The 20,548-nt window shown below is 43.8% G+C and overlaps 1 long non-coding RNA gene across 1 annotated transcript in view; it reads right to left on the bottom strand.

Annotated features, from left to right (window-relative positions):
• Positions 1-4,673: 4,673 nt before the first annotated feature.
• The window catches only part of LOC130144017 (uncharacterized), a 183,359-nt gene continuing 167,484 nt past the window's right edge, over positions 4,674-20,548 (bottom strand). Inside the window, exon 3 of the long non-coding RNA XR_008819981.1 lies at positions 4,674-5,504. This is a non-coding gene — a long non-coding RNA (uncharacterized LOC130144017). The remainder of the gene's footprint in view (positions 5,505-20,548) is intronic.

The following is a 20,548-nucleotide window of genomic DNA, read 5'->3' as shown; positions in this document are numbered from 1 at the left end:
AAATTTTAAGAAGGACTTCTGAAGTATTTCTTTTCAGTTTGCTGGAAAGGATTATGCACCTACAAAATATGTATAAAGAACAAAAGCTTGGGTGGTTTCAGGTTTATATGTTGTTCTGACTGGCCTAATTGCACTTAATTATGTAACAAGATACTTTATTTTTATTTTGGGTTAATAAATATGAAAATCCTAAACTGATCTCTCCTTATGTTGTAAATGCAATTGTTCATTAGGAACGTATAGGATGCCACCTACTGCTTCAAGTGATCAAAGAACCTCTTTCTATTTTCTGATGACCTGTGACCAGATCAGATGCCAAATGTAAAAAGTTACTTAATAGCTGGGATTATTTCTTCTGTAGACATATTTTAGCCAAATCTTTTTAATTTCGCCGGTAAATCTGTGAATTAAGACATGTGATGTTCAGAAAAGAATAATACGTTCAAAAAGCTGTGATTTTAAACAACTGTTGATGTTAAAAAATAAGCACTAAAGGTATTTTTTAAAAAAACCATAGATCTCGTCCACCAGAAATTGACTTGTTTCTGTTGTTACTAACTTGAAATGTCATCAGAATTTTTAATAAATGCATTTGTAAAAATATTATTTTATAGAAAAGTATTACCGGATATCATTTTTGGAGAGTCAGGAATGAAGAAATAAAAATAATTACAAATGTTGGGGTTTTTTTCATCTGCCCCAAACGACTGAAATGTTACAAGTTCTATCACATTTGTATTATACAGTAATGACCGATGTATGTATTGAAAAGTTAAGGAGTTTGTTTTGTAATAAGTACAATCCTTATCGAGTACAAAGAAAAAATAATATGTTAATAAAACAGATGGTGAAAATAAAAGCTTTGCAGAGTTTCCTATTTTTCATGGTAGGAAACTGTGCAAAACCGGAATGTCCTGCGTTCCGTCGGATGAATCTGAACAGTTTGTAAAACCACGAAATACTCAGGAGGCCCTTTTAATAAATGCCTCATTAAAAATATCGAAGGAAGGAAGGAAGGAAGGAAGGAAGGAAGGAAGGAAGGAAGGAAGGAAGGAAGGAAGGAAGGAAAGTGTTTCTATTTGGTTTTGTAAGGTCTAACCCAAGGGCTGTTAAAACTTTTGCATCCGAGGAAAAAAAAAGTGAGAAAAGACGAAGAGGCAGAAAATACATTCGCATTTATTCCCCAACAGTATGCCTCCTCCTGCATACAGAAGTGCAATTTGTGACCCCAAAAAATATAGGTCTCCCCCTCCTTCTTGTGACAGGGGCCGAGGCCGCTGCCGGGAGGCGGCTGGCGTTTCTGTTGGCTCCTGAACTTCAGCCAGTTCAGCATCTGTGACCCTCGCCGAGGACACTTCGGTGCTGCCGTCCCTCGAATGGCCTTTTTCTCCGCACCTGAGGTACCTCGCCGCTTTCCTGGTGTGATTTTCCAGTCCTAAGTCCGCAAGACCCGGGCTGGCTCCCGGAATTTCTGCTTAACACTTGCTCTCCGATTGCTTTCAACTTAGATTAGGCCATCATAAGTGAATAACAGACACCCGCTGCCACAATCGTATTGATTTTTACTCTCCTGTGATATTAAGACTAATTCGGTCCTGGTTCAACAAGTAAAAAGGCTCCCCAGAAGGAGAATGAAGTGTCCTACAGCACAGATTCGATGGTTTATGTGCCTCCCTCCCCACCTCCCCGCGTCCCCCCTTTCCTCCGAAGAGAAATAGATTTGTCGAAAGATAATTATTTTAACTCTGACGGACTCGAGCGCATAAAGCTTGATATCGCCGCCGCAGCTCTGTGTTATTCTGGCATTTCCCAAACGATTTTAAATCCCTCCAGTTATTTATGTCTCGCTCTTCAGCCGGCGCTGGGGTTTGCTTGGGTTTTTTGTTTTTTGTTGGTTTTTTTTTGTTTTGTTTGTGTGTGTGTGTGCGCGTGTTTTTTGTTGTTGTTTGTTTGTTTGGGGTTTTTTTAAGCTTTATTATATTTACCTGCTGATTCCAAAGCGGAGGAAAGCCTAATTGATTTTTAAAAGATCAGCAGCAGAATTCTAATCCGCTTGGGAACCTGTTTCCACCTGCCAGACGAGCGTCTGATTATCGGTAATTATGTTATTTAAGAGTTGATAAAAAATGGGAGACCGCGGCTGCCTGGGCCCCTGCCCCAGCCCGGGTTCGGAGGGGACCCACGCGGGGACAGCCGCGGCGCGGCGGGGCCGCCGCCGTCACGTGCGCTGCTGCAAACACAATTACCGAGCCGCCGTTAATAATTCATGGGCTGAGATTTAGAAAATTAATAAAATGAATTATAACAAGAGGCTAATTAAAAACTTTAGTAATTGTTGTCAAGACAGCTTGATGGGAGGCGTGCTGCACGACCCCCCCCCCCCCCCCCCCCGCTTCCCCTCCTTCCCTCTTCCCCTTCCCCTTTTGGAGAGCATGTCCTTTTTCCTCCTTTGCAACCCCCTCGCACCTGAAGGAGGCTCAGTTTGGGAGAAAAGCAGTGGATGGATATGTAGGTCAGCTGAATATATAGGTCCCAGAGATGGGACCGTGGTGGTAACACTGCAGACAAGTCTTTTTGCATCATGGCAAGCCAGATAGGTGGGCAGTGGGTGGGTGGTTGTATGTATGGATGAATGAAATCCAAGGGCTCAAAAGTTAATTTAAAAGAAGATGTCGCATATAAATCTTAAAAGCAGCAGCAACTGGCGCCTGCACCGGGCGGGCAGGCAGCGGCTGGGGGCAGGCGGGGGCAGGCAGCACCCTGCGGGGCCCCCCCGCTAGTTTCAGATGCAACTTTAAGGCGGACTCAGCGCGGTGTTTCCGCGGGCAGACGGGCCCGGGGAGCCCGGGTCTGCTGTAGCGGTGAGGATTTATGGCCGTGTCACCGGCCAAACCTATGGCCGTGTCACCAGTCAAACCCTGCCTGGGAGCTTGCTTGCCGCGGCTGGTCGTCAAGGGGCAGCTGCGCATGCAAAATCTGCTTCCCAAATCGGTCCCTGGACTTCGGCGGAGTCACAGCCCCTCTGGGAAAGCAAGGGTCCTCCTCTGAACTGCATTCTCACTCCTCCAGCCTGCTCACCCAAGTACACCAAAGCATCTCTAACTCGGGAGGGAAAGTTGTTAAACATCTCTTTAAAACAAAACCAAACCAAAACCAAAAAAACAAACAAAAATTATTTGAAGCAAAACCAAACACCCAAACACATAACCCAAAACACACATCGGGAAGACAGGTGGAGAATTACTTCGAGAAACTTGATGTCGCAAGGCGTTAGTCACTCGAAGGACTGAAGTACTTAAAAACTTTATATCAAAATTAAATAAATAATGAGAAAAAGACACACTGTCCCTGTACGTTGAAGATAAATTGTAACTTCGCGTCGACCTTCACCAGCGAGTCGTAGAAGTCTCGGCGCAGTGTCCCCCCGCGGGAGCGTACACCGACCCTCCGGCTGGCGGCGGGAGCGGTTTGCGGTTTGCGGTGCCGGGGCAGGGGGCCGAACCCGGCTGGCAGCGGAGCCCCGCAGCGCCGCGCCGCAGCGCACGGCTCGGGCTGCCAACACCCGCTGCGGAGAGGGGCAGGGGCGGGCGTGCAGCCCTCGCCCGGGTAAAAGAAAGCAACTTAAAAGTGTAAGCCAGAGCTAAAATACGTAAAAGCCGTGGGTCTGGTTTTTCTTTATTTATTTATTTTTTTTTTTTAGTTTATTTTAAAAAAAGGCGTTCCCTGACAAGAGGAGAGCGTCTCAACGTGAATGCATCTTTTCACAGGCTGCGTGGAAAGAAGACAAGGTGCCGATATACATAACTTAGCCCTTGATTATGGTCATTATGTAAACCGAATGACTAACAAAAGTTTGTTTGGTAACTAACTATAGCTCACTAAATCTCTGCCTCTCTTCACTTCAGCATAATGTGTACAAACTTTTGTACACACGGATCAGAATAAAACAAAGTGTTGACAGCATCCAGCAGTGGAAATTCACTTACACAAGACTTTTTTTCACTGAAGTGTTGACAATAAACATTTAATGAAGGCAGAGACTTGGATGTCTCCAGACAGTGTCAGAATACTTTAAACAGACCATTAGCATGGCTTCTTCTACTTCAAACAGAGCACACTATACCATAACATTATAAAAATACAAAGTATGAAACAAATAATCTGTTTATACAGATATTTTAAGCTGTTTTCACCAGCTCTGACATCCCCTGTATTTAGTAACAGAAACTTACTCATTTCAGATTACTCGCGCTTAAAAAATGTTAAATACAGTTAATGCAATATTAATCGCCCTTTGGTGATATAAAATGCAATATTTTCAGGCAGCTATCGAGCTTTTCTAGAGGAAGAGCTGATGAAAACAGTCACAGCTGAATAGTGGAGAGAAAAAAGCTCTGTATTTATTGCTTTTGTTTGGCTTTTGGCTACAGAGACAGGAACATTCTAATGGGGTAAGGACATTTATTTTATCTGCAATCTATTGCTGCTAGAGCAGGAGTGGCAGATGGGGTTTGGTGTTATATTCACAGAGTAATTTAGAGCAAATCCTAATAACTAATAATGATTTATGTTAATTTCAATCACTTATGTGACTTTATTAAAGCACGGCTGTAAGAGGAAAGGGGGGGAGGGAGGTGTGTGTTGGGGGGGGGTGAAAGGAGAGGCTGGGGAGAGGCAAGCTGTGTCTGTCTGAAACCGAACCGCAGGCTCGGAAGGTTGCTTTGGTGAGCTCCAGCGAAATTTCTGACCCGAGGAAGCAGAGACTAGCAGCAGCTACGGCGCGGCGGCTTGCTTTTGAGCCTCTACATGGCCGGCGCTGATTTCTTTAAAGAAAACCCCCTTGTAGAAACCCCGTCCGCCTACGAGAGGCAAACAAAAACAGGGAGAGCAAGAGGAGAGAGCGTGCGGGAGAGACTCGTGTTATGCAAAATGTATTGATTGTGTGCGAGGAGTCCGCGATGCTGATGTGCTGGGCTCACGAAAGAATAGAGGAAGCTACTGGCAGAATAGCTAGAAAGACCCCAAATGTACAGTACGCGAAACTTTTATTCTGGGCTGCTTCAGCGTGGTGCAGATCTACAGTTCTCTGCTCACGTTGCGTTGGCTTTACTCCTCACCGCAAACCTCTAGGATCCTTTTCCCCACGGGATTTTATATTCTTATTAGGAAAAAGAAATAAAAAAAAAAAAACAAACCAAACAACAGCTATTGCATCGAGGCTTTCGTATTTCCCCCTATAATCTTCAGTTTCATTAACAACCGGTGATAGTCGAGTCCGCACACAACATGTTACACAGGCGCACGCACCCTCGTGTGTGCGTTGAAATGACAGATGTTTGCAAAAGCCAGGGAATCTCAAACCAGCCAGCGCTGCTCTACATAGGATCAGTTTGATGTAGGAGAGAGGAGTACTTACAGGATTTTGAAAGGAAGGGTGCTCTTCGCTTCTGGCAATTTACTTTCCCAGATACCTTTATGCGTTTTTCTGCCTTAAGGCATACAGTCTGAAAGCAAAACAACATCAAAGCTCCTTATTAACACTGTTTTCCTGAAATCAGAAGATGAAGCTACCTGAAACGTTTAATCCAATGTTAGCATTTATTTCCCAACAAAACAGCCAGGACAAAGTTCAAAAGAGCTAGGGCAGTTATCTACAGGAGACTAAAAGGCAAAGTGCAGGGAGTGATTTATGCCTCTGTCAGAACCCTTGGAACGGATTAAATAAACCTTAGGCTTTGCTGCATTCTCAGCCACTGCATTGTGTACTATGTAGTTCCCGCTTCCAAACGAGACGGCTGGGAGTAACCTCGCTCCCCCTCTGCCAGGTGCTGCAGGTGCGAGTTACCTAACTTTTGGGTTATTCGCAGAAAACTGTCTTTTCTGCTCTGCAAGCTGGCACTGCATTTTCAATGCGACTGGTGTCCACACGAGGCAGATTTTGTGTTCTCTGTAGTAAAGGTTTTATAGATATCAATACTTTTTTTTTTCTGGATTAAAAAAAAAAAAGAGCGAGAGGAATCCCTGCTTTACGGGCCAGGAGTGCTGTCGGTATCGCTTGCCACCTCTCCGTTCGAAAGCGGCGCACGACTTTCAAATCCGTGCGCGCGTGTGCGCCTGCTTTTTGAACTCTACCGCGGTGGAGACGGCGCGGGCGGGCTGCGTGTGAGCTGCGCGTGGGCGGCGCGGGGACTGCGCTGGGGCTGCGCGGGGGCGGCGCGGGGGCGGCGCGGGGGCTGCGCGGCGGCGCTTCAGCACCAGGGAGAGCTCCGGCGGGCCGCGGCGCGGGTGAGGGCTGTCTGTCTGGCTGCACAGAAGCCTGTAATATGTTAATGGCCGTAGGGTATGCCCGAGGTACCATCTCAAGCTGCTTCGCACACCATATGTCAGGCCGTTAGCCACATGGATCTATTAATCAAAGGAGGAGAGAGGGAGAGAGGGAAGAGGAAAGAGGCAGCGGGGGGGGGGGGGGGGGCGGGGGGGGGCGGGGGGGGGCGGGGGGAAGGGAGCTTTTAACACCCCACCCCATTTTGCTGTATACTTTCTCCTTTCATTTCTCTCAGATATAAAGACCGTGAGTACCTCGAACACACAGCTGTAATTCTCTTTTGATCTGCTCTTTTATACCCTCGTGTAACCAGCTCAGGTCAGCCGGTGGCGAGATGTGAAGGAGGAGGGGGGAAAATGTGTCACGTTTCCCCCGGCAAAGGATTTGGTTTTAAAGTGCCGCTCAACTTCTGTGACAAAGGGGATCTCTGTCCGCCCCTTCAGCCTTTTCCTTGCGGAGGGCGCCTCCGATGGGAAGGCATGTTCTACCCAGCCAAGGATCGGCCCCCCGACAGGCAGCCAGAGCTCTGACCGTCCTCACCACTCCTACATGTGCCCTATTGCCTATCGCAGCACGTCGTTTCTCCACGGGAGGTTTGCCCCAAGGTGACTAAACCCCTGAGATCCACAAAAGTACGGGATTCGCAAAATCACCGGGAGCAGGGGGACAAGTAGCCTGTGTAGGAAAGCGGTGTAAAAGCCCTTGTGTAGGCGAATTTTTGAGGCAGCCCTCAAAACGGGACCGGCGGGCCCGCCTGAACTTCTGCGGTTCAGGCACAAAAAAGATGTCCCGATGTACCTAAGGCCAGGGTTTAGCGCCCGAGAAAATGCACGGGCTCCCGGCTCTGGTTTCTGCTCTTTCCTTGGAAGATGGGGTGTTTGGGGTGACTTTTTTTCAGGGCTAGAATTTACATGCTCACACGGGCTCCTCCTGGACACCGTTGACCAGTCGGTAGGTGCCACGTCGGGGCGCAGCCCGGGCAATCAACACTCCCAGGCTAATTCCGAGACTGCTGGATTTAAATTATTATTTTTTTCCTTCTTTTTTTTTTTTTTTTCTTTCCTTTCGCGATGAATGAGGGGGAACATTAAAGAGACTGACCTTTCGCTCAGGCAGATGCCGCATAAAGTTTTGAAATTCTAGGTTATTATGAAGTAGCTCCGGTAGCTCAGGAAAGTTATGGAGTGGTGGAGGAGGGGGAGGACAGGACTGCTTCGGTGTGCCAGCACCCTGCAGCAGGGTCCCTCCGTGGGGAGCAGGCGGGCGGGTAGGGCAGATCTCCTACTCCTGACCTCCAGGGCAAGTGGCACGCACTGGAAATGTGCTGGAAATGGTTGAAAAACACCCGGAGAAAGGGAGAACGGTGTGGGTTAGAGCAGGGACACGGAACACAGGGATAAACTCTTGCTTTTCGTAGGTCTACGTAAAAAGCACAAGATCCTCTAGCTGGTTGAAATTCCCTCTGTTGGTACAGCGCATCACAGAGAGGGAAGTTGGAGGGAAGAAGCGTTTGAGACAATTTCTGCGATTGCAGACACAGCATAGTAACCCTATTGACTGTGTTGTATGGTACGTTGCATAGGTTATGTTGAAGTCAGTCTTATTTTCTGGACAGACTTATTTTCTGACCTTTTTTCCCCTTTTGATGACTGGAAAAATAATGAGTGCATCTGTGCTTAGATCTAAATCTGGCACTCGTCTTCCAGAACCTTTGTTTTAATACAGATTGCATTTAACCTGCAGAAAATATGAAAGCCTTTCTAAGCCATACTTTGCACCAAGACAGAGGTAAATGCACGGGCTGAGTGTCAGTTGATTCTGCATTTCCACCTAGCTAGGGAAAGGCTCTTATTACCTTTAAATTTTGGTGCACACACCACCCGTCATTTTCTTCCTCTATTTAAAAGGTAACCCATATATCTGTCGTTTTAGGTTTCCAAAGACTCGTAACTTAATTCCTTCAGGCTATTCATCAGCACAGTAATTAAACTAGCAAATGGATGTAAATAAAGTGAAATTGGTTTCATGACAGATGAGCCGAAGAGGCCTCTGACATGAAACAAGCCAGGACAATAATTATTTTCTGCACCGGGCTATATGAGGAACTCCATCTGGATTTATTAGGTGCTGCAAGTTATTTGCTGGGAGCAGGCAAGACAGGAGGACTCACTTTAATTTGACAGGATTTTTTTTTCTTTTTGCATCCTAAATAGGTTACAGAAATATAAATCTGGAATTAACTTTGGCAATACTCCGAGAAGCCTCTACTCGATGTAAGAACTCGGCAGCGAAAATAGGTAGTAAGAAGAAAGGCGTATTAAACAATTTTCCCCCAAATGCTAAATAGGAGAAAATCTGCTTTAAAACCCTACTCTCGAGCTATACCCTATCAAAAAATAATCCAGATCACCGTGGCAGCCAGTGTATGCTTCTCTTTTCTACAAACATGCATGCGATACAGTGGAGGCAATAGAAAGAAGGCAAATTTGGAGAGCTCGGGAATTCTGAAGAGCTTTTCTTTAAAAAAAAAAATAAAAAATTATAATGTCAGGTAAATGTTGTCTGGTAAGATCCCCCCCGCGCCCTCTTTTCTGTCAAGGAAAAGTTTATACCCGCGGAGAAGAGAGGAGCAGAGAAAGGGGCTGCGAGAAGGGAGGGTATGGATTCCGCAGGTCTCAACTGTAATTGGAGCCATCACGTCCAGCTTGGAGTGGAAGTAATATACAGAATAAATAAAAAAAGGGCTCTCACAGCAGGTGCAGATTAGTCCCTTTTCCCCTGAAAAGATTAGAAACTGGCTGCTTTATGCTTAAACGTACTCTCAATTATTTAAGCGCCCCTTCGTGATTAGCAAGTAAAAGCAACGCTCCAAAGAGCTGAAGAAATGAAGCAAGAATAACATCGCTTGCCCACAGCTCACGTAGGCTTTCCAGCACATGCCCGACTCCCTGTCGGCTAGCAGCGCTCACTCCGGGGACTCTTAGGCGCGTACACCTGTGGGGTGGGGAGAGGGGAAAGGAGAGAGGGAGGGGAGAGGGAGGGAGGGGGCAGGTTCAGCGTGAAAAAAATCCCGTCGAGGCTGTTCAGGCTGCAGCCCAACCTTGTTTCACAGGCGGTTGGGATCCATGGACAGATTTTCCCAGGAATGCTGGACCCTCAAAATCTCTTCCGCCGGAGGGAGAACTCCCCCCTCCCCCCCCCTCCCCCCCCCCCTCCCCCCATCAGATCTCGCAGCAAAACCCCAGACAAAAGCCACCCAAAGCACCCTGTCTGAAGGGGCTGGGAATGAAGGCAGGACGCCTGTGTTCTGTTTGCACACGGCAGTTTGACCGGGGCTCATCTCTCTGCAATCACACCAGAGGCGTTTTCCACCCCTCCTCGCGGAAGGGGCTGTGATAACCGCCAAGCCGGGGAGACATCCTAAAGGGACTGAAATCCCCTTATGTCTGAAGCATTCCCTTTTAACACACACCAGACTAATTATTTAAAAGTTCTTGTAAAATTAGAAGGCATAGCCCAGTCCTTTAATTAGAATACACTGTGAATAGGGATAGCATATGGAGGGGAATGTCAAGAAGAGGGTGCCAGGGGCAGATCCTAGGAAATCTGTATTCATTTCTGCCTCCTATTTGTTCAGTAATCTCTGCCATCATAACTAAATCTTGGAGCACTGATGTAGTTCGAGTTGTTGTTGACTCAACGTCAAAATTCAATCACTGGGGGTTTTGCATCAGCCGGGCTACTTATTTGTCTAATAAATCCGTCATTTTGTAAGAAAAATATTTGAGCAGCCGTACTTGACCTCTTGGTATCCACAAGCCACATTTATTTCTACCAGTTTACAAATGCAAAATGGAGATGATCATCTAAATGCCTCGAGGTACTGTGTTGATTTCTGATTGGATTTTAGATGGAAATGTCTATTTTAAATACCCCGTGATTAAATTGTACATATAATAGAATTCATGCCTCTCAAATCAAATCCTGATTTGCAAAGCCCGATTTTATTTTAAAAGAAATATTATTTAAGCATAAATTGTTTTCTTAAATGATTTGTTAACCCCCGGCGGTACGATTTTGCTAAATAGCCAGGCGTATTTCTCACTGGAACGCTCGTTTTGCCCCACGACCGCCGGTTTCTGGCGAAGGGGTGTCGGGCGAGCCTGCGATGGGCGCCCCGGCCGGCCCGCGGCACCCCGCGCCGGGGGATGCACCGCCCGGGCCCGCGGCCTCTCCCCGGGAAGGGGCCGCGCCGCGTCGGCTGGAGCGGGGGGAAGCAGCTCCCACGCGAGCTTTGCGGTTGGGGGGCGGCGGGACACGGGAAGGGGGAAGGTCAGGGAAGGGAGCGGGGGGGGGATCCGGCAGCCTGCCCGGCCTCAGCCCCCCGCGGGGACCCCGGGGAGCCGCCGCGCCCTTCCGCCCCCCCGCCGGCCCCTCCCGGCCGGACCCCCCTGCGCGGGGAAGCCCCACGGCCGTGGGGCCGGCTGGCGTGTGTGGGTGTGTGGGCGGGCCCGCACCCTCCCCGGCCGGCGGGGGCCGCTTGTGCGGGATCTTCCTTCCCTCAGTAAACACCCCGCGCCGCGGCCTTGACCCCCGTCCCCCCAGCTTCCCCCTCGGGCGGCTGCCGGAGTCTTCCCGTCGCCGTGGAACTACGCAGGGCCGCTGCCCCGGCGTGGGAGCCAGGAGCCGGTTCCTGACCACGGCACCCCCCGGCGCTGGGCCCGCGGAGGCCCCCACAGCCCGGCTGGAGCCCGCCGGTCCGGGCCCGCGGCCGGGCAGCGTCCCCTCGCAGCCAGCCCGCCTTCCGCAGCTCCCTAACGGAGTGCCCGGTACAAAGCAGGGGGGGCGGAAAAGCGAAATACCTGGGCATATTGAAAATATTAACGTTGGCTCCTAGGAATTAATGTAATGGGCTATAGTTATTAACAACTTATAAAGGCTTAAATCAATATAAATTAATTTAATTATGATTTCTAATTGCATTATGCATGATCAATTAGAAACACTACATTAAAGATAATTAGAGCAGGGTGCTAGTCACTAATCACTTCCCTAATAGCTTAATGAAAAGGAATGACAAGTATTACCTATGGGGTGGACCCATGAAATAATATAAATGCTTAGTTTTCAATAGAAAATAATCGCGCCTCTTAACAGATGCTTTAATCACTTTATTGCAAACGCAAAACCGCTTTGGACTTTTTCCGTGGCCTTGCTTAAATTTTTTTTTGGTGTTGATTGAAGTGCTGATGTATTATGAGTCCATCTATTGATGACCCAGAGGAAGACTAACTTTTATGTATAAGTATCATGCTGTCCTTAGAAGCTGGTGCCAAGAGGTCAGGCTAGATGGAGGCCCTGGCTTAGCATAATGGGTTTAACATTTCCATGACATCATCAGGGAATCTGAAAAGGAGGCTGAGGATAATCAGAGTGGTCATTCAGAAGCAGAGTAAATATTTTATGAGGATATATAGAAGACAGGAAAGAAGGTGGTCAGAAAGGTGAATCTTTAGTTCTTCATGCTCTGTGAAGAAGGTTTTACACCTGGTACGGATTTTGATTGAAAACTTGTGTATTGTTAATATAAAAAAAAGGCAGAGCATGACCCTTAGGTGAATTCAGATGTTGTTTTTAGTGGTGATCTAAATATATTTGTATTCATTGTTGTAAGGGTTACAGATTATCTCTTTTACTTTTCAGATATAGATACATGCTTACTTGATTCTTCATTCACCCTGAGTATTGTCACATACTTAGGGATCTGTTCCTACCTTAATAACCAGAGTTCAATTATTGCTAAAATGAAAAGCAACCAACATAAATGAATGCTTTGTAAATGGGCAGTGTGAGGCAGATGAAACGAAAATGCTTTCCCCGTGATTAGCTTTATTTTCATATCTTTGCCTAATAACTGAAGCAGCACTTGCAGCATACATCTTGGTTAGACTCATTATATGATTCATAGTTTTCAGAGAAGTAGTGTGTAATTAGAGAAACTGAGATTTGTGAGAACAGTAAAGAACAGTAACATGTAATACCCACATTTGTCACAGCAAGACCTGTTTGAAGAATTTTCTTTCTTTTAAGGCTTGATTGAGACCTAGAAGCTTTGGGACTCCTGAGGATAACACGATCTGAATAAAAAGGAGGAGTGAAGGGTAGAGCTTAAATGTCACCCAAGGAGTATAGCCCTTTAAGGCTAAGTTATTAGAAACATGCTGATTTTAGTATTTAACCATGACTGTAGATGACTGTGTGGATGCAATGAAGCCAGGGATATACAGCTGCTCTTCTTTTAAAAGATTCCTGTTTAAAAGCTCACAGTAGAATAGCTATTTTTCCTCCCATGTTCTGCAGAGGAAAGGTAGAAGCAGAAACACACTAACTTTGCATAACAATGTCTAAGTATTCCAGTGAAGTGGGACAAATTGCAGGATGAGGTTGGTCATTCCCTCTGTTGTTTTGTTTGAAATGATGTGACCTCATACTGGCAAGATCCAGGGACAAGATCTGAAAACAATTCATGGAAAGGTTTTCAAAAGTGCAGCTACTCCAACGTCAAACTTGCTGTTTTTCTTAAAAAAAAATCCTCCACAGGAGCCCTTGGCTCCGGCGAGGAAAGTTCTGACACGTTGGAATAGCAATAAATACATATAGAGAGTCTAACACCTTGAACTAAGGATGGGATATCAACATGTCTTAAAACATCTAGGTGACAGATGCCTTATAAATACCAGTAGAGACACAATCTTGTGGCTCCTATGGCACTTCAGCTGTGGTAACTATCCCAGCTGCTGTGACTTTCTTGCTATGTTTGTCCATTACTGCAACCTGACCTCTGCCCTAAACAAAATGATTTCCACGACTATTGTTCAACCCCTTGTCAGGAGCGAGGAGTCCCCCAGCATGACTCTTCTGTAGCCAAAGAGCTCACAAGGAGAAAAACAGTCCAATGGATTTCATAGATTGGCTCAAGGACTGAGGTCTGTACGCAAACTCATCTTGTGATATGCCTTAATTTTCTCTGCCATGAATAAATATTGCACCAGGCTATGTTTTTCATCCTGCACCGGAGTTGTGGAGGTCTTACCTACAAAAAGGTACATGTGGGGTGTTAGTTAATACAACTGCTTTTGAGAATATTGATTTTCTGCTTTTTTTTTTTTTTAAGTAGAAGCACAAAGAAAATCCTTGCTTGTGCAAGGGACTCTTGGTTATAAAAGCCTCACCTACACACTGAGTGGTTAGACTGAGAACCACATGTAGTCGCGCTTTATGCTGTTCTTTCATATAGCGATTGATTTTAGATAGTGCGGTGAACCAAGGATGGAGCATGATGCTGTTTATGTGTCAGGGAAAGGAATGAAAATAGTTATGTGAGATACAGTGGTGACTGAAGCATATAGCGTTGTAGCCGTGGAACTATTGCATGCTCCTCTCTCTAAACTAAATTCAGAAGTTAATAAAACAAACACCTTTGTGGTTCAAACACATCTTTCCATCCTTTTGGGCAGCCTCTGAATGATTGGCACATTTGCAATCACAGCAATTCACCAGAGCCTTAGGATCCATTTTTGTAAATTTTTGCTCAAGTTTTTTGTTGAATATAAAATTGATTTTTCTCCTTAACTAAAATTAAGTGGAAGGACAATTTTAATTCATTTAAATAGTTTATTAAAAAAAAATAATATTACATTTGCTGCCTGACATCTCAAGGCTTCCCCTTTTCTGATTGACTGATTTTTGCACAGTCCACTAACAGCTGCAGGCAAGTATGGTAGCAGAAACTTTAATAAATTCTTTGTTTTTTAAAGCTTCAAAACTAATCCTGGCAGCCTGGTTTTTGGTAACAGAACTAAGCATATTTTGATCAGTGGCTATTTTAATGCTATGCAGGCAGGATAATTGTGTCTGACCAGGTTGTTGTTGTGATCTTGGTAGTAAGCTGCCATGGTTGGCATGATTATGTTAGGTTGCAATGTTGTATTTTAAAAAAATATTAAACTGTATAAGCTAATTGGACATTGGGTACCATGATTTTTTAGAAAATGCACGCGATTGTGCTAGAGAAGTTTTAAAGTAATATGAAGCAAGGGAAGGTCTTTTCAGGATCCATGGGACACTGAAGAGGATGATGCTCTTAGCATGTAATTAAATATTAATAATGGTGAGAGGCTGGACTTATTTTTCTTCTCTAAAACATTGTTAATAGGTCTCAGTCTGGCATTGAAAACATTAGGCACATTGTTCTGTGTCTCACCTTTTTAACCCTGTTTGCATGTTTAAGTAAACACATCTTAAGGTCTTTTGTGCTGGTGATTGGTGACAAAAACAATCTGTATGTTAAATCAGTGCTGGGCTCAGGAGAGGAGCATATTCTGGTTCAATTTCATCCCGTTGCAAACTGAGCAAATCGTGATAGCCACCAACTGTTCTGTCTGTATTTGAACTGTATATGGTTTGGTTGTCCAAAACAAAGGACAAGAACGTGGAGCTTATACTTACCCACAAAACATGTGAAAACATTAAAAAAATAAATTGGATTAGGAAACAGATGAATATAATGACCTTCCTTACTCTCAATCATATACTGCCAGCTAAGTGTTTGAGTCTGAAAAATTGCACTAATGAAGCTATTTGAAGGCTTTTGTGGACAACTGCTTCCTCTTTGAAGATTAAATGAATGATGTTGATGTGATTAATCTTAGTACAGGGAGTGATGCAGCAGCCAGAAAATACCTTGGTGATTTTCATAATTAAACTGAATCAACATTTCAAAGAAATGCCAGTGTTATCACTTGTATATTAGAATTACATTCATTAGACAGAAGAAACAAATAATTTGAGCAAACAAGCTTTTCCTTTTGGTGTACTGAGACTTCTGTCATGTCCCAGAGTATCTTACTATAAATCATCATTACTGTTTAATTTTATCCTGGCTTTTTCTGTTACTTGTTTTCTGTTTGCTTTTCCTTAACCATCCTAATGATTCACAGTTACTTGTTTCCTGGTTACTTATTTCAGTATGAAGCAGCCTTTCCTAGTTTTCCAGTTAAAATTGCCTGCCCAGCATAGGATTTCAAATCATTGTCACTGAAAAATGATGCGAATAGTTGCTGGTTTATGTGGATAATGCAGTCAGGCATTCCAACAATCTCTAGCTCTACAAAGGCTCATCTATAAAGGATAGGACAAGCCATGGAATATATGAGAGACCGGAGCGACATCGGTCTCTGCATAAGACCGAGAACACAAATAGTAGTTCACAGTGATCTGTGGAAATAACAGTTTGGGTCAGATTCTGCATGTTTAACTCATTCCTTGAGAGTCTTACAGTTGTCAATAGGACTGCCCAGAGTAACAGTCCTTAGCAGCTGCTAAAGGGGCAGAATCTGGATTCACGTAACTGAGCAACCCTAAGTGGTCTTTAATAGTGCATATTTAAAATATCTGGATAATATATGTGCACTATTTTGTGACATAAGAACTTAAAGTATTAAACGTGTTTCCCAACATACATGCTTAAACGCATAAATGAACACACATATGCACATGTGTACTCACAGGCAGTAAACTTGCCAACATGTCAAACAGTTTCAGTAGGGTAAAATCAATGAACATCACAAAAATGCAGTCATCTACTTCTTTAATGCAAATGAAAGTGAAGGTGTAGGGTTAATGATTGTAGCATCAATACAAATTCACCATATTGCTCTTTCTATCGCCACTTCACATTATTTGAAAGGTTTCTATGTGACTTTTGGTAACCCTGATATTTACAGTGTACTTCTAGTCATTGCACAATCTTTCCCTTCACAGTTGCTTAATAGAAAAAAGAAATTACTTCTTTAGCACAGTGGATAAAACCCTAGCTTTTTACCTTGAGGACCTGAATTTGAGTTCATTCCATAATCTGAAGTGAAATGAGATTGGTGGTCTCCACAAAATCTCTAATGGGCAATAATCAGCACCACCAAGATGAAGTTTTCCTCCACATTTGGTTTAAAAGCAGCACATGGACTCGGAATGCCCACTGATCCCAAGGAAAAGGTTTCTGTGACACTGTCTAGATGTGATATAAAGGAAACATCCCCCTCGCCCTGTGTGACCTCACACCTAACCTTGCCTTTCCACATACCTTAGCCATTTTCCTCAACTCATTCTTCCTATACCATCTCTCACTTCTTTATAGACGAAAAATTGTATTTGCTGTTATCCCATATATCCCTTTGTGCTATATCTTTCACCATTCTTCTCTATCCTATGTTGTGTCCCTTTGGTTGGGCACTACTGTGCGCAATGCTTTGTATATGACTCAGTAAGTGTTTCTTACTATAGGAATAAATGTGATTACCACCGCTACGAAGGCATCTCCAGGAGGGAGACCCCAAGGTACATGCTGTAGTTAATGGCCCAAATGTGAATCTGACGGAATTCATGTGTTGACTGCTTTCGTATCCACATCTGTCATGCTGAGTAGCAGCTCTGTATTTATCAGTCAGCACAGAGTGAACCTTGTGACCAAAGAAAATGGTCAATGAGGTGTACGTTCATCTCACCTGCCTTTAGCCATAAAAGAGACAAGTTGCCTAAGCTAACAGTTAGACCTCTGCTGTTGTTCATGAATACAGAAGTAGGCATTACCGAATGGAGATTTATTTCATCTGAAGACAACTGGCTGTGATAGCTGAGGTGAATAGCTCTCTGGAGGTGACTTTCCTTTCCGCTGGCTTTAGCACAGAAAGAAAGCCTCAGCTAGTTAACCAGCCTTGGAGATCTATGTATCCTCACCTCATCCTTTGTGGCTCAGGTCTACATCTACATGGCTTTCAGGTATGCCTCAGAAGAGCTTGGGAATACAGGGAGTCTGTTCATGCAGGATTTTTTTTTGACTGCAGATGTGTGAACTTGAGAATGACTTTATAGTAATTTGTGTGAAAGGAACAACAGCAGATTGGTAGGTTGGGCTTGACATGCTACAAGTTTTCATTGCCTTATTGGAGATCCAGCTGGATTTCTTTGCCTTGAGGGGGAGGGGAAAGAGGAGAGCAGAGGAGAGGTGGCTAAAAAGAGGAAGTGCCCTGTTCTCCCTACAGCCAATATCAAAATGTATTTTGTAAGACTGTATCTTTAGCTGTTTTTAAATTTTTGTTACTTATATCTGCTCTTAAACATTACTCCACTGGGCATCCCTCATGCTATTTCAGATATTTTAAACACAGTCTGCCTTCCCTTCCCCTCTCCCTTCTCACTGCAGAACTTGAGTTGAGGCTACATGAACCCAGCAGAAGGCCTAGGAAAGGTCAAGGGCCAAGTGCTGCACAGCGTGGACACTGCTGGTGTGAGGACGCTGGTCCTGGTCAGGACGATGCTGTGCCATTGGGCTGAGAGTCAGAGGTGATTTCCTGGCATGGATGCATTTAGAAAAGAAAAAGCAGCTGAGATAGTTAGGCACGATAATTAGCTTTCACAAAGGTAGTGAGGAAGCAACAGCAGTGTGTGTGAGGGCAGAATTACTCTCCAGAGTTATACTACACTAGCTACACAGATATCGTCAATTCCTTTTGTGTAGATTCATCGATATCTTCCTTTGGGCCAGAACAACTGGGTAGGGTGGGATTTCCTTCAGATGGCTTTGGACATTAAAAAAGTAGGCACCGAACTTGAACTGGTTGTTCAAGGTCCCTTTGGGTCAGTGTAAAGAGGTAAACGTCTCATGGGAATTCAGCCCACCTCTGAACAAGTAGCTCATGTAGGATGGATGAATCACTCCTTGGAGGTACTCATTTCTGTTCATTTTGAGAGGGTCACAGCTAGGGAGAATTAATCCTTTCCCTCCTGTAAAATATTTATGTGATTTCAATAGTCATCTGGCCATAAAAAATGCAGGCAGGACTATATTGTACAACACATAGCATACTCTATGCATACACCAGCATACATACATATGCATTCATATGGCTCCAGGAGCCAAAAGCACTAGAGGGTCTTGAACAGGTTCATTTGGGAGAGGAACAATATCAAAACAGCTTCTGTTGGAGATTTCCAGTTCAGGAGCCCTGTTAGAAGCTGGGGAGCCTATGTTTTCAGCCTCTTGAGCGACAGACAGATAGGTGAGGGTGGAAGTTATAGGTGAGCATTTATTAACCACCAACAGACTGCTGTTATATACAAGAATTATAATAAGTGTTGGTTGAATTGTACTATTTGTAAAAAATGTTTCGTATGTATGGATAGAAAGGACATTAAGAATTTTAACTACAAAACCAATGAAAATATCTTTAGAAAGGAGTTGAAGTTTCAAAACAAGAATGTGTTCCTACTCATTTATAAACACCATGCTCTTAAAAACAGGGAAAGGAGTAATAAGCGTTATCTTAGTTTGTCCATATAATGACCATTCATATTAAATAAGAAAGATGCAACATATAAACCTTAACTTTGAAGTACTTATTGTTAAAGTTCCTTTATGTATCACATTTATGTATAATACACATTTTTATCTCTACCTATTTTTAAAGGTATGAGAAAATGATGTACCTAAAAAGATATTATTTTATAACCAGTTAGTGGTAAAATATTTATAGTAGTTGTTTATCCATAATAATGTTGTATATTTAACACAAAGATGAAAAAAATAGAACATTGTTGGCTTAAGGTAAAACTATGTGCTTTTATGGTTTACATTTCAGTATTAATACTTAATGAGTATACAGATGATTTTTTTCCCTTTTAGAAGAGCTTTCTAAGATAGTTATATTTCAAAATGACTAAAAAAGCAGATTTAAAATGTTTAACTGCAAAATGGTTTGTGATTAAATACAGATGGATTTATTTTTTATATGAACGGGCCTTCCTCAGTCACACTAAGTGGAACTGCTAAAAATGTTCCTATTCCAGACCTTCAAGTGCCTTTCACAAGCAGCGATGTGGAAGTCTCAGACAGAATAGTGACAGCTGATTCTGTTAATTGGATCAGGGGAGTCACAAAGCTTGGTTACTTGTCTTACAGAGGTGCCAAGTGCCATTGGCGAGGTGGTAGGGTAACCTAGATATCTATATTGTATATTAGACTGGCAGGTACAAACCAGGACCTACATACTTATCAAATTACAGCTGAGGCCAGGCACAATATCTTGTGGTACCTGGAATGGCATAAAACACTATATTTTGGAAAAGGAGTCCCTCGCTGACCTACTTTAGACATTGATTTTATGGAGAGATGACTTGCACCTTTGAAATTGCCTCAGTGATAAGGGAAATGTAGAGTGACTGGCCTAGTCATGGACGTTTAAGCTGTAGAATTAAAATTAGGTGAGATGAATTTTACCTTTGAGACCCAAGTCCAGAGCCTAATACCCTAACCTTCTGTTCAGATGCCAGTTCATCCTGGGAGGCCCACAAAATATTTAAGTTTCTAACTTCTATTCATTCTCTGAATTTCATTGGGAAGTTGGGTAACTAAATTAGGATTTAGGATCATAAATTGATAGATGTCCAGTTCCAAAGCCAACAGCATATTGTTGCTGTACCATCTAAATAAGGGGCCTTACTAGCTTACAGATATCAAGTAAGCCTATTAAAACATGATTGGAGTTGACTCTGCTGTTTTCTCTAAGAAAGCCTTATCAGTAGGATACTTATTCAAGACTTGGGTTCAGGACCTGCTGCAGCTTGAGATTACTTGAATCTCATCTACTTCATCCCAAGGGATATCCTGTTTATTACACTGTCAGGTCAGCAGGGATTAAAGGTCTTGTGTTTTCTCCTGTTAGAGATGGACAACTATGTAACACTCATTAGACACCGGTCACTGGGAGTGCAAAGACATGCTAGCATGAGTGGGTTGCTTTCTGGGAATTCTTGAGTCTGGTTTCATTAGGCATTGTTTATGAATTGTATTCAATAATTATATGTATTTTATACATATATATAAATAAATGACATAAAATAAAATAGACACACAATTTCCTAAAAATATTGGCCAGTTCACTTTCTTAGTTTCCTTCCTTCCAGTAGAGAAGCCTGGCCATCAGGCTTGAGTCCTTAGGTCTGCCTTCCCTCTGGTCCCACAAATCTTTGTTGTGAGATGTTATTTAATTGTAACTGATTGCAACCATCACTGTTACATGGCATCTGCTCTTTCAAGAGGTTATCCTCTGCTAAGTACACTGGGTTCTTGCTGTATCTTGTCATCTGAATAGTTCTTTGGACTCTGCT

Source organism: Falco biarmicus, chromosome 2, assembly GCF_023638135.1.
Source record: "Falco biarmicus isolate bFalBia1 chromosome 2, bFalBia1.pri, whole genome shotgun sequence".
Classification (NCBI taxonomy): Eukaryota; Metazoa; Chordata; class Aves; order Falconiformes; family Falconidae; genus Falco; species Falco biarmicus.
Note: the sequence above shows the minus strand (reverse complement) of the source record. Positions and strands in the feature narration are given on the sequence as shown.